Source organism: Oryzias melastigma, linkage group LG9 (assembly GCF_002922805.2).
Source record: "Oryzias melastigma strain HK-1 linkage group LG9, ASM292280v2, whole genome shotgun sequence".
NCBI lineage: Eukaryota > Metazoa > Chordata > Actinopteri > Beloniformes > Adrianichthyidae > Oryzias > Oryzias melastigma.
Genome location: NC_050520.1, coordinates 26528641 through 26541262, shown reverse-complemented (window position 1 = coordinate 26541262; position 12622 = coordinate 26528641).

The following is a 12622-nucleotide window of genomic DNA, read 5'->3' as shown; positions in this document are numbered from 1 at the left end:
GTTTTAGTGATTTTGATTCACTTTTGGACAGCCAGAAAGAAATCGGAGGGGAAAAAAGCAATTAACCAAAGACACTCTCACAATCTGAAATCACCCCCAATATTTTCTTTAGATCAAAATATAAGTTTCTATGTATATATATATATAAAATAATGTGAACAAAGGAATGAATTCACCACTGAGTGATTGAATTCAGACGGTGGTAAGAGTGTTGGAAACAGATAAAACACTTCACCATGGTGGAAAAGCAATAAGAGTGACCCATTAAGCGTTTCTTGCAAATTCCTGGCACCTAGCAGACATAACAGACTTTAAAAAATGAATTTATACCATTCTGAAATGGGCCTCAATGGTGTCGTTGCTGGACTACAAACAGATAGTGGTCCACGTCGTAGACTCACACATGCTATGTAGGCGCTGTCTTAAATGGAGCTGTTTCACTGCCCCTGCTCTGACTGGAGGCCAGCACAAACACTTCTCAGGTTGTAATATTTATACTGTTATTATACTGATGTTGGCAAGAAAAATGCCTCTAAAACTTAGAAAAAGCTCATTTAATTTTCCACCACCTTCTTTATTAGTGGTCTGCCTACAGAAAAGCATTCGTCGTTGTATCAATTACAGCGTGGAGCCGACTCCAACTTTCTGCTACTGTGAACAATAGAGCTAGTCAGTAGATACTAGATGAGACTTTTATTGATCATTGAAATCAGGAAATCTGCTAACAATTTTATTTGTTTAAACGTTTGTTTCCTCCTATTTTGAATTCTTCTTTTCATCTTCAGCTTTTTTAGAGATGTTGTGGTGCTTACTTTAACAATAAATATATTTTTTCCAACATTTAACTATTTGATAGGTAATTGCCCAAAACATGATGCTCCCGCCCCATGCTGGACAAGTTCTATAAATGACATTCTGCAACCTCATGCCTGTAAAATCTTTCTTTTTTTTCTTGGTCATATCCATTTCTCTATTACTTAATCACCATTTTTTGACATTACTATGCAGGGATGTTTTATTTTTTAAATTAAGCTCCAGTAAAAACATGTTTTTTTAAACCTAAAGGAAGTTTTTTTAGGCTATAATGGGGCATTAACAAATTCTTTTTTTTTATTTCTTTTTGCTTCTCATAGTGTTGTGGAGATGCTCAATTAAACTTTAGACTCCGGTTATGAAGCTTAATTTTTCTCAATGTGCTTCATATCATTGATTCTCTTAGAAATGTAAATTTTCTAAACAACTTAAAGTTTTTTGTTTTTTGTGAATGAACGCTGTCTATACTATTTTATTTTAGTTTCCAGCACCGTTTAAACTGTAATAGCATTTGTCCGTAGGGAAAACTGTTTTCTCAGTACCTTTTTGGACAGCTCATTATAATTAGACTTGATTCTCAGCATACATCACATTATTAAATCCTCATTCTGTTTGGTGGAAAATGAAACTCTTGCTTGAGTGACTTAGAAGTATTTAGCTGTCAGTCTTTCACAGAAAATGTACAGTATAGTTTCCGGTAGCAGGCAAACATTAAGAGGGGTCACTGAAAAATGTAGGGGCTCTATACACTAAACGATGACTTTAATTAAATACAATTACATTAACAATCAGCCAAACTGACACAGTTATTTAAAAATTTTGAGGCAATATTACCTGACCCACAGAAAGCTAACACATGTTGAAGCCAGAATGCTACATTTAGGCTCTGATGGACAGCCCTGCAGAGTTTAACACAGCCTCTGCCAAGATGTCTCTGTTTATTCTGTAATGAGGCTGTGCTGCAGGAAACCATGCTTTCTCTGCAGAATTTTACACATTTATTTAAACACAGTCCAGGGAGAGCAGACACTTGTTACAGTTCCAAAATGACACTTTAATTACAAGTAACTAATGAAGCACTGAAACTGAACTTTGAAGTGGCTGCAGCTCAGTGCATCAGATTCTTGAGGCCTCACTGGAAGGGAGTTCTTGCTTTTAGCTTTGGCTGTTTTCTTTCAAAGGCCTTTGCATTGAAGGGAATTCATTTAATGAAACATGGCCAAATAATGTGCCTGTTATCTAAAAAATACCAGAGATTTTGTATTGAACTTGAATATTTTGATCTGTATTGACAGAAGGGGTTAAGTGTTAAATACAGCTTTGAAATAATCGATCTGTTAATACTTGCAAAAGCATTAATGCCAACATCATTTATCAGGTGACATTTGGTCAAAACGTTTGTAAGATTTAACTTTAGTTTGCTTTTTTAACTCACAAAACATGGTGAAATGCATTTTCTGTTAACTGAAATAATGTCAAATTACAGCGATGTGCTAAAAATGTTGATATAAATAGACATTTTAAAACATTATCTTTTTTTTTTTTTTTACAAAATAAAACGTCAAATGTTAGTGGTTTATTTGTATCCTCATGCACCTCTAAAGGAACAAATCCGAGCTTTACTGCTAAGATCGTGTGCTAACCTTTGTTTTTTTTTTTGCTGACTAGACTTTGCTCACATGATAACGATTTAGTCTTCAACCAACAGCAGAGGACAAGCACATGCGCACTTTCTGGATTTGTGGAAAATCCCAAGTCCTCTGATCTCTGAAGTCGACCTCCTCAGCAGTCAGTCTGACTCTGCAGTGCTAAATTCACAGCCCCACAGTTTTTCTGACACACAACAAACCGTTGCTCAGATTTTTCTTGTTTTTAGCTGGAATCATTTATTTGGTTGTCAAGATCCCCCAAAAAAGGAATATTCTGCTTGCTTTATTTCCTTGAACCATTTTTATTCCTTCTGAAACCAAAGTAAGACAACAAAGGAAGGATCTGAGAAAAGTGAATGATTAGCAATGTAACTTTTCTAAACTTCAGATGCTTCTAAAATCCAGAATGACGGTATCTAGTAAATTTCGGAAGTGTTTGAATAAGCCAAATCCTGAATTATTTTGTATTTGAATAAAAAAAGAACCTTTCAAATCATGAAAGCAAATATTTAATATGTTATAGTGTTTTAGCTGAGAGGGTTTGACACATAATTCATCTTAAAAAGACAGTTTCAATGGTGATTGCTGCAACAGGTTAGGAAGACAGTTGGTAGTGGAGAAAAATGTTAGTTAAAAGTGGCATTACTTTAAAAAAGTTCAGTTAGAGGAAAATCCAGCACTATAAATGTTCATTTTTAATGGGGTGTTTTTGATTAATGATAGCTGGAATAAATCCCATCAACCCAGTGGGTTTAGCAGATGAATAGATTTTAACTTTTATGGAATTTGAGTTGTAAAAAATATCAAAGATAGATGAGTGTAAAAATGTAAAGAAAACATTCAAACCATTTGTATTTTTTCTGAGGTTGACAAAAGTGGTTGTTTTGGTGAGGTTTCCTACAAGTCGCCCATTTAGATATTGTTTATGAACTCGTTCTAGTGTAAAAAGTTACATTTTAGCAACACACAACGAAGCATGTTTAATGCTTGTTTGGCTCAAGAAGATGGTTTGAGTAGCAGTACATGTCTACCTAAAAAGAGGAAGTTCAAAATTACAGCAATTCGTGGGGAAACAGGGTAGTTGTTAGTCCCCACATAATTAAGAAGTCCAGAAATGAGAGTAAATGTTTTGGTCACACTCCATCTTTGATGTGTGAGTCTTATAGTCTGCCTTACCCCTGAGAAAAAGAAGAGAACAAAGGCGTAAAAATAACTTTACACAAATATCGGGGCTTTTTGACCTGTAAACAAGTCTCAAAACGTGAAAAAAATGGACACGAGGGAAAACTAGTCCACCAGTATCTTTCATATTCCAGCCAGTTTGCTGAATCTGTAAAAGCTCCGAAAGACAAAAACAGTCATTATTGAGAAAATGTGGGGAGAAATTGTTGGTGTCTTGTGTTCACTAACATGAAAATCTTTATTGTAATTTTCTTTTGGAAATCTCAGCTGAACCCCATGGATCAACATCACTTTTTTATTAGAATGTGACCATTAGGGGTCAAATATCTGGTTTTCTGCTTTCAGCAGGTAAACATCAATTCTATTTTTGCTCATCTTTCCAGAATGTGTGGTGAAGCATGAGATAAATGCTGCAAATAAACACATGCTGCTGTTTCCTCCTCTCACATGTGGATCTCAGAGTCTGGGTGAACTCCAAACGCCTCAGCTCCACTGCAGTCCTGCTGGGCTACTCATCCTTTTGTGTGAGACTCCAAATAAAACAGAGCTGCTTTGCCAAGCAAAGCCCACTGCAGAGCCTTTTTTTCCACACTCTGTGTGGCCAAGGAAGCCATTTACCCGGGTCTTTCAGTAAACACCAGATAAGTCAAACTGATGAAAGGCCTAATTAGCCCTCTGCGAGAAGACTTTCTCTGTGAAAGAAAATGAAAAACTTCCCCTCATCCCAACTTCCTCTGAGCAGCAAGGCTGGTTCAGGATATAGCGAGTATGGAAGAAAAACTTCTGGCATTTATTTCTTCCCACCATGTCAGTCAGACACATTTCCTTCAGACGGATAACATCCGGTTTTACTGCTTGGGTTCATGTCTGTCCAAATCTCATGCAGGGATGTTTTCTTCAGGTTCTATGCTGATTTGAAACTCTTCCTGGAATATCACTGACTCTTATGCACACAGGCAGTCTGGAAAGCACTAAGTGAGGGTTCATTAACATGCTTTTAACCCATGGTGTTCACACTGGACAGGCAGGGAGGGGCTTCTTTTTCTTTTGCTACAGTTAACTAGTTCATGTCCACCAACTACAGTTGGAAAAACAGCTCTTTTCTGATATATTAAAGACTTACCAGTAATTTCTTCTTCATCATCCATGTTCAAATGGTTGGGCGCCATCCATACGTTGCTCTCAAATCCGAGTCTCTGATTGGTCAAAGTTCACTGGCTGCATGTTTTCTACATAGAGCCCGAAAAAGCTAGCTTAGTTATGTGTGAACACGGGAATTTCAGAAACACCCATTTATGTGGATTTACATTAGAAGTGGTCGCTTGAACGGTCGTTGCTGAGGGAGGTGTGAACGCAAAACTGACTGATGATCCTTTAGCTCTTAAAGGAGGGACAACACTCCTTATTGTTTTTAAAGAAGGAATTAACATATTTGAATACGTTACCCAACCAGTGAACAGAAACCCAACACCAGCTGGAAGGGAAGTGACAGGTCAGTAGAGACAGAAAACCATGGATTATAGACTTCATCACTTCAGTAACAAGCTCCTCTTCTAGGTCATCAAATGTTGAGATTGAAGGATTTTCAAATGTTCCTGATTCTATCCTTAGGTTATTGCTGATTATAGCTAAAATCGTTTCCATTGTTTTGGTCTAGTTTTGATTTTGAGCCAATTGTAAACTCTATCTAAAAACTCTAATTGGGTGATTTTTTTAAAGCACTCTCCTTCAGAGCATATTCTGCTGTTTAGTGGCAAATGTGATTTGGTTTCATTTCAGGAAATTCTTTCCATGCTGTATTTTCATTCAGACTGGGACATGGCCTTGAAACACTCACAGCCCTGCAGCAGTGCCTCACAGAGAGCCATGAAAAGAGTCTTTTTCTACCACTGGCTCTGATTCATTACTGCACAGAACCACAAAAAACCCCTCAAGCACGCTGAAGGGTTGTGTGTCCACCTGCTGGACTAATGTGATCAATTCCCCTTCTGATATCCCATTACATTTATTTCATAGATTCAAATCTGATTGAGCATGCAACAATTAAGCGCTCAGGAAAAATTCCCACATGAGCATTTCGTTCAGTCAAAATTTTATGCAAAAGCATGTCAAGAAACCATGCCAAATCTTTCACTTTATGACTTATTTTGTACCAGCACCGAAAGGGAATGTCTGCTCTAAAAGAGAGTCCTGTGAGATACAGTAAAAAGCCATAATTATAGTAAAAAGCCTGTTTTTTCTGCAGAATTTTTGTTCCCTCTTGTCTGAAGGTTTAAGCGCAGACAGAGCGAAACAGAAAATTGGAGCGCAGATGAAACTGAGGGCAGCAGGGAGCGGTTTAGTGTGTTTGTGCACATTCCTGGAAGCCACAGCTCCTGTTGGCACACTGTTCTTCCTTCGGCCCTCCCATTCCAGCGTGCTCATGCGTTAGGGTTCTCTCTTTCTTCCTCCTTGTCCAAATATTTTCTGAGGCCACTGAAGAATTTTCTAATGTTTTTCGAGCAGCAGTCAATTAGTGAGAAAAATGGTTTGTTTGTTTTTTTCTCCCTTTTCAGCTAAAAAAAAGCTGCACTCAATTCTAATTTTACCAATTAGTCTTTGTGATGAGCAGTTTAGTTACTTTTTTATTAAACTGTGAGCCACTAAAACATTTCATTTATGCTTAAATTTGCAGAAACTTAACAGTTTGACTTGACTCGAGCAGTAAAATGAACATTTTTTTTAAAAGCCTTGCACAGGTTTGTGATCCCAATGGAGATGCCTCAATTCTCCATAAATTCAGTCACTTTAAAATTTTATCAATTTTATATAAATACTTTCAGCAAAAGAAGCCCATAAGGCTTGTTGTCCTCATAATGCAAACTTACAAACAACTCACAAGCCTGGAATAAGCATGCATTAAAAAAATACAAGTAGCAAGAAACAAGAAGCGCAACCTTTTTCCATATCAATTGGGAGTCATTTTATAGTTTTTTTTTACAAAAAATGTGAAATTTTGTTGAATATTCTGAAACATTAGAGAACAAATAGGTACACCTCGACATTAGAGATTGACAATGATAATTGTGAATGATGGCATACTCATGCATTCATAATAATAAAGAGTAGAAGAGAGAAGGAAAGGAGAAGTGGATCGTCTGTGCTCTTGTTCTTGGCTGTGGACCTCACCTCTGGCTCGTCTTGACTGTGGACCTCGTCTCAACCTGTCCCCCAATTCTATCTGGATAAAAACTATTCAGATATTTAGTTGTAGAGTAAGATTAACTGATTCTTCCTTAACAGTCCTGGTACATCGTCGGTCCATTCTGGGAAGATGCCTCCCTCATGTGGGCATCCATAAGGTTTCTTCTTTTTTGGAATCCGTTTTTTTTAGGAGTTTCTCCTTGGCTTAGTCTGTTTTTTCTTAGTTAATTAACCAGCGGGGCTGCACGGTGGCGCAGTGGTTAGCGCTCTCACCTCACAGCAAGAAGGCCCCGGCTCAAATCCGGGCTGGGACCCTCCTGTGCGGAGCCTGCATGCTCTCCCCGTGCATGCGTGGGTTTTCACCGGGGACTCCGGCTTCCTCCCACCGTCCAAAAACATGCTTCATAGGTCAATTGGTGACTCTAAATTGCCCCTAGGTGTGAATGTGTGTGTGATTGAGGCCCTGCGACAGACTGGCGACCTGTCCAGGGTGTACCCTGCCCTCGACCATCAGTAGCCGGGATAGGCTCCCGCGACCCCGAAAGGGAAGAAGCAGTCAAGAAAATGGATGGATGGATGGATAATTAACCAGCTTCATTTATACTTTATGACCGGCTTTCTGTTTTTGTACATTTACCGGCATGAAGCCCAGTGAGACAATTGTTTTTTAATATATAAATAAAATTGAGCTCTTATTCATAATAGTGTATCCATGATCATTCAAAAATAAAATTGTTCCTCACCTTGATTTTATTCACAGAATGTTGCAGCATTTGCCTAAAGTTGGCTCGCCAAAAAACACTTTTCTGTCCAGCAGAGTCACTTCAAATTGCTTAAGAAAGGCACTGATGACAACAGTAAAACAGCAGTAATTTAGCTTTAAATAGGCTGTTAACACACTACATTGAGGCATCTTTGGTTTACTTAAAAGTCAAAGTTATTGTTTATATTTATTTTGTTAAAAACTTTATGGAAAGAAGAATTCTTAAAAGCATAAAGCAATCTAAAGATATAATATATCCTAAAATATACCGTAAAACCCATCACCTAAACCCACTTCGCCCCGAGTTGGGTCAGAAAGACCATTTGGAATTGATCCCAGTCATCAGACAAAGACATATCACTAAAACCTAACGAATTATTACTATAAGTTGTGCTGGTCTTAAAATTACAGTTGATATTTCTTGACTTTACAAATGTTTCCTCTTTCAAAGCGTTCCTCCTTTGAAGCAGCAGAGGCGGAGGAGGCACATCTGCTGCAGCCATGCAGAAGCACAGCTGATGATTACTGCAGGTAAACGCGCTTATTACTGCGCTCAAAATGACGGGCTGCAAATGCCAGCAGGCACAACAACGTTTCACCAGGGCACAATGTTCCCACACATTTTATAGCCATCTTCGATTAACATAATGGAAACGCTTCAGCAACGCTCACACGAAGCAAATCGATCAACTGTCAGCTTGAAGGCATCAGGATTTGAGTGCACAAAAAAAAAAAAAAGTTTGAGTATTTTGGTCTATAGTTCTGGCAAATTTCACATGGCTGTGAACAGGTCCTAAACTTAAGAGTATCTGTTCTGCAGTGCCTCAAAGCTGCCAACAGCATGAAGTGGGGTGTTTACCTTTACTCTGCAACCAGGGCAAGAAAAGCTGAAATCCAGCACCAGCCTATTTGTTCAGTGGCTGTTTAGTCAGGTGAAAAAGCTCTAATCAACTTTTTTTCTGTGCACTCAGTAGACCATTTGTACTATCATGGTGCTATAAGCCTTTAAAAGCTGCCATTAACTGCACAAACAAAACAAGCTTTATGTAGAAAATTACAGTCTGTGCTGCAGGTACATTCATTTCGCTTCTAATCAAAATAGAAATGTGTGTATTTTTTACCATTATAGATTGTTTCTTCAGTCATTTCTCCATGCTGCATCGTTTACTGTATTTCTGAATTAATCAACCAGCAGTTATAAACACTTTTAACTAACCACTTTACAGGAGTTTCACTTTACAAGCTTCCCTCCACAAGAAGAAATGTCGGGACAGGCCTATTCGTCTACGCTCTGGAAGAAAAAAAATAAAAAAAATAAAGCATTATTTAACGAGAAAAAGCTGTAACAGACAAGCTGTCAGGGACATTTTCCACCCTACACACCAGCCACACACAGGAAGCTACAATGAGCAACAAAACAGCTGGTAAAGTTTACAGGCCTGCAGCAATTTATTCATGTATTGAAGAGAAAAACTTTCAAGAGGCTGCTAACTGGAGGTCATGCAGGACATTTGGGGCAAACTGGGGGGAAAGAGACAGACATGGGGGAGGGAGGGCCACCTTGTCATATTCAGATCAAAGAAGTTTGGGCATACTTGTAAAAACATTCATGGACTAAGATAAATTCACATTATTTTCCCAAAGACACTGGTGTAATTTTACCCCGGTACAAGTTGACTTCTTAGAATAGAGTCAACTCTAAAAAAGAAAATTTATAGAAATGTTCTTAACCCCTTCATTCCTATTTATGCAAATATTAAATAAATGACTTTAGCCTTAAAATTATCTTAATTTCACAAGCATCAATGAATTTGTTTTTCATGGCTGTTAATAAAGTCAGGCACCAAAGAGTTAAAACTTTGGACAAATTTGGACTTCTATCAAGATTCCTCATAAATAATGTTGGAATTTGTGTGTCTTGAAAAGTCTGCTATGTGCTTGTGACTCTACGGACTTGAAAATCTCATGAATCTGTATTTGTCCACGAGTTTAAGCAAATTAAAATGCTAGTTCTTTAGTTGTGAAATAAGGAGTGAAATTACATTAAGAGTTTTTAGCAAAAATGTTTGAAGAAGGAGAAGATGTGAAAATTAGACTTTTGTTTTAGTCAGTACGTACAGTATAACAAATTCAGTAGCAACTCCCATCAAAAGATGACCAAATATTGCTATTCTTAATATTGTAATAATTTTCAAGCATGTTTTTAAGATCTTCTTATGTTTTTATTTTAAAATTTGTTACATAAAACACAGTAGAAAATAAAATAAAACTGCTCTAATTTATCATGCGTTCTCGTATTTTGATGTATTTTTTATGACCAATATTTTTTATTGGGTATATTCTATAAATTACCCAGCAAAAGTGATTGTGTAACCCGTTACAGCAAAAGTGTTCTGGGGTTAAAGACCCACTCGAATTATCTTTTGATCTATATTAAAAGCATTCCCACTGATCTTATTATTATGATGATGCTGTTTTTAGCCAAAAGTAAAAAAAAAAAAAACTGCAGTTTTATAGGTCATAGTTTCTGTAAAGCGGCAGGAGTTCATTTGGAATTTGCCTCTGAGTTGACTGTTGGCGCAGGGTAACCCTTCCCCACATCCCATCATCCATCTGTTTATCTCCCACCACAAACTCCCAACCCAACATGCAACATGAATCAAAATAGCCAACAATTTTGGAGCTATTGGGCCATCCAGTTTTGATCCAGATGCCAGCTTAAATCAGTAAAACAAAGACACACGTGGATCTATTTAGTCTACAAGTGGATTCATCAGAATAGAGTGGAGGCCCGAGCTCGTCACCTGCTGATTGTAGCTTCTACGTCACAGCTACAGGCCTTTTCAGACAGCATTTTTTTATTCGCTCCTGATTCCCAATAATTTAAATAAATAAATACTCTAAATTGAATTTTAAGCTTAGTTTTCTTAATATATGAAATGTCCCAGGAAAATGTTAAACTTAAAGCATGAGAGAGGTTCTTCAAATATTTGAGAATTATTTCTCAGCTATGCTGATTGAGACATTTTTGCGGTTTTAAAATATGAAATCACTGTTGCGGTTATGTAAAAGAAATCAGCTTCCAAGAATTTATAAGATTAAAAAACATTTGTCCAGAAGAAAAAAAAATGGACAGATGCTGGAAGTCCAACGAACAAACTCAGGAATTAGACTTTAATGTTGAAGAGAGAAGCAGACTTGCTCCGTTGTATGGTTTGGTATATTCATTTCTGGATTTTGCTTTATCCATTTTCAGGTAAACGGGATAAGGTGGAAGAAATTTAACTTCATTTTTGATTGACTGAAGGTTTGTGGTTGTTTATAGTCCTAAACTTCTGATTCACAGATAATCAACAGCATTGATCAAAGCTTGCCGCATCCATCCTCCTGACCTGAGATATGGAGGTGACCTTCTTTTGATCCATTCCAGGCGCACAGACTTGACAGTGACACCCACACTGCTGTGCACCATTAGCTATATTTCCTTCAGAAGTCTGGAAGCCATCAAACGTTGTCCCGGTCCCTCATGGACCACACTTTCTTTAGGAGTTCACTGTGACGTGAACAAATGTTGGTAAGATTTTACAAACATGGCACACAGCCTCGTAGGTAACTCCCTCACACATGTTTGAGATTTCTTGCAAATGTCACATTTTTCCCACAACTTTCCTTTTTTTCTTCTTATTGGTCAAGCAGCAGAAATAAAACGCTCAACCCCTGGCACTGAACAGATTTTCTTTTTTTGCTTCTGTGAGACCTTTGACATAAAACTACAGCCCGGTCCCACCAAGCACAGCTAAACACACACTCCTGAAACCGCAGCAGCCATTTGGCAGGCCTGCCTGCATTCATCTGAACGAGTCCTCACACAGCTGAATCCCAGGAAAGTATAGAAGGAGCTGCTATGAGCTATAGCTGGCAGCAAAATCTGTTGGATGCAAACAAGGCAGTAGAATATATTGTCACAGCGGTTTCATCTTTGATGTAGAGCAAAGCTTTAAATCAGTAAAGCAGAAGCTAATTACTTCTCCTATAGCTGCTGTAATGAGTCTAGTGTTTTGTCCAAACACACGTCCATGCTGCACAGCACTTCTGTGCTTTCCAGTTAAATAAAGAATGACTGTAGATTTGGAAAGTTGTGTTCTCCCCGCCTGCATGTTTGTACAGGTGCACAAGTGATGTCCAAGCCACTGTGTGACTGAGCACCGAAACCACTTCCAGCATCCAGCACACTGGCGGGGCTCCCGCTGAGGGCAGACGCCAAGCAGCAAACAGACCTCAGTCAGAGAGAAGAAGAAGCCACATTCACCCAGCTCAGTTTCTTCAGTAAATTCTTTCTGGATTTGTGCTGCTGGACTATTGGCATCCTCAGAAATAGACCTAACACTGATGCATGGAAGCATTTGATGACTGATGCCATTTTTGTGTCTGACTGGAGAAGAAGAAAGGGTTGCCAGGAGAACAATTAAACCTGAATTTTTATAATTAACCAATTGTCAATTCTAATGATGATCTTATGGGCTAATATGAACAAAAATCTGTCAAAATAAACTTGGAGGAAAAAAAGGAGAAATACAGGATCTCTTTAAATGTTAACATCACTGTCTCAGCACTCAGCAAACCACTAGGTGTCTCCGATTACTGCTGTCTAACACATTCAGCTCATGCATCTCCTTCTGTGTTCATGCTGCAATCCTTGATGAACTTCACTTTATTGCAAAAGTGCAAACATGTTGTTATTGCCCAGAAAGGAAATTCATAAATAATAAAAAAAAACAATGAAAATATCAAGAAATGCAATGTTTAGAGAGGTAATAGCTCAGTTGTCTGACTGTAGGACTGATGGGCTCGTGCAGGAAACCTTTGATATCCAGAGTGTGCAATGAGCCAAAAATCCAGTGTGAGACCCTTCGTACTGCCTATCTGGGTCTCCATGCGCCTCCAAAATACAGGGTTGTGTCATGAGGGGCATCTGGCCTAAAACTCTCTGCCTGTGCAAATCAGTGAAAGCTGATTCGTTGTGGTGACCCAT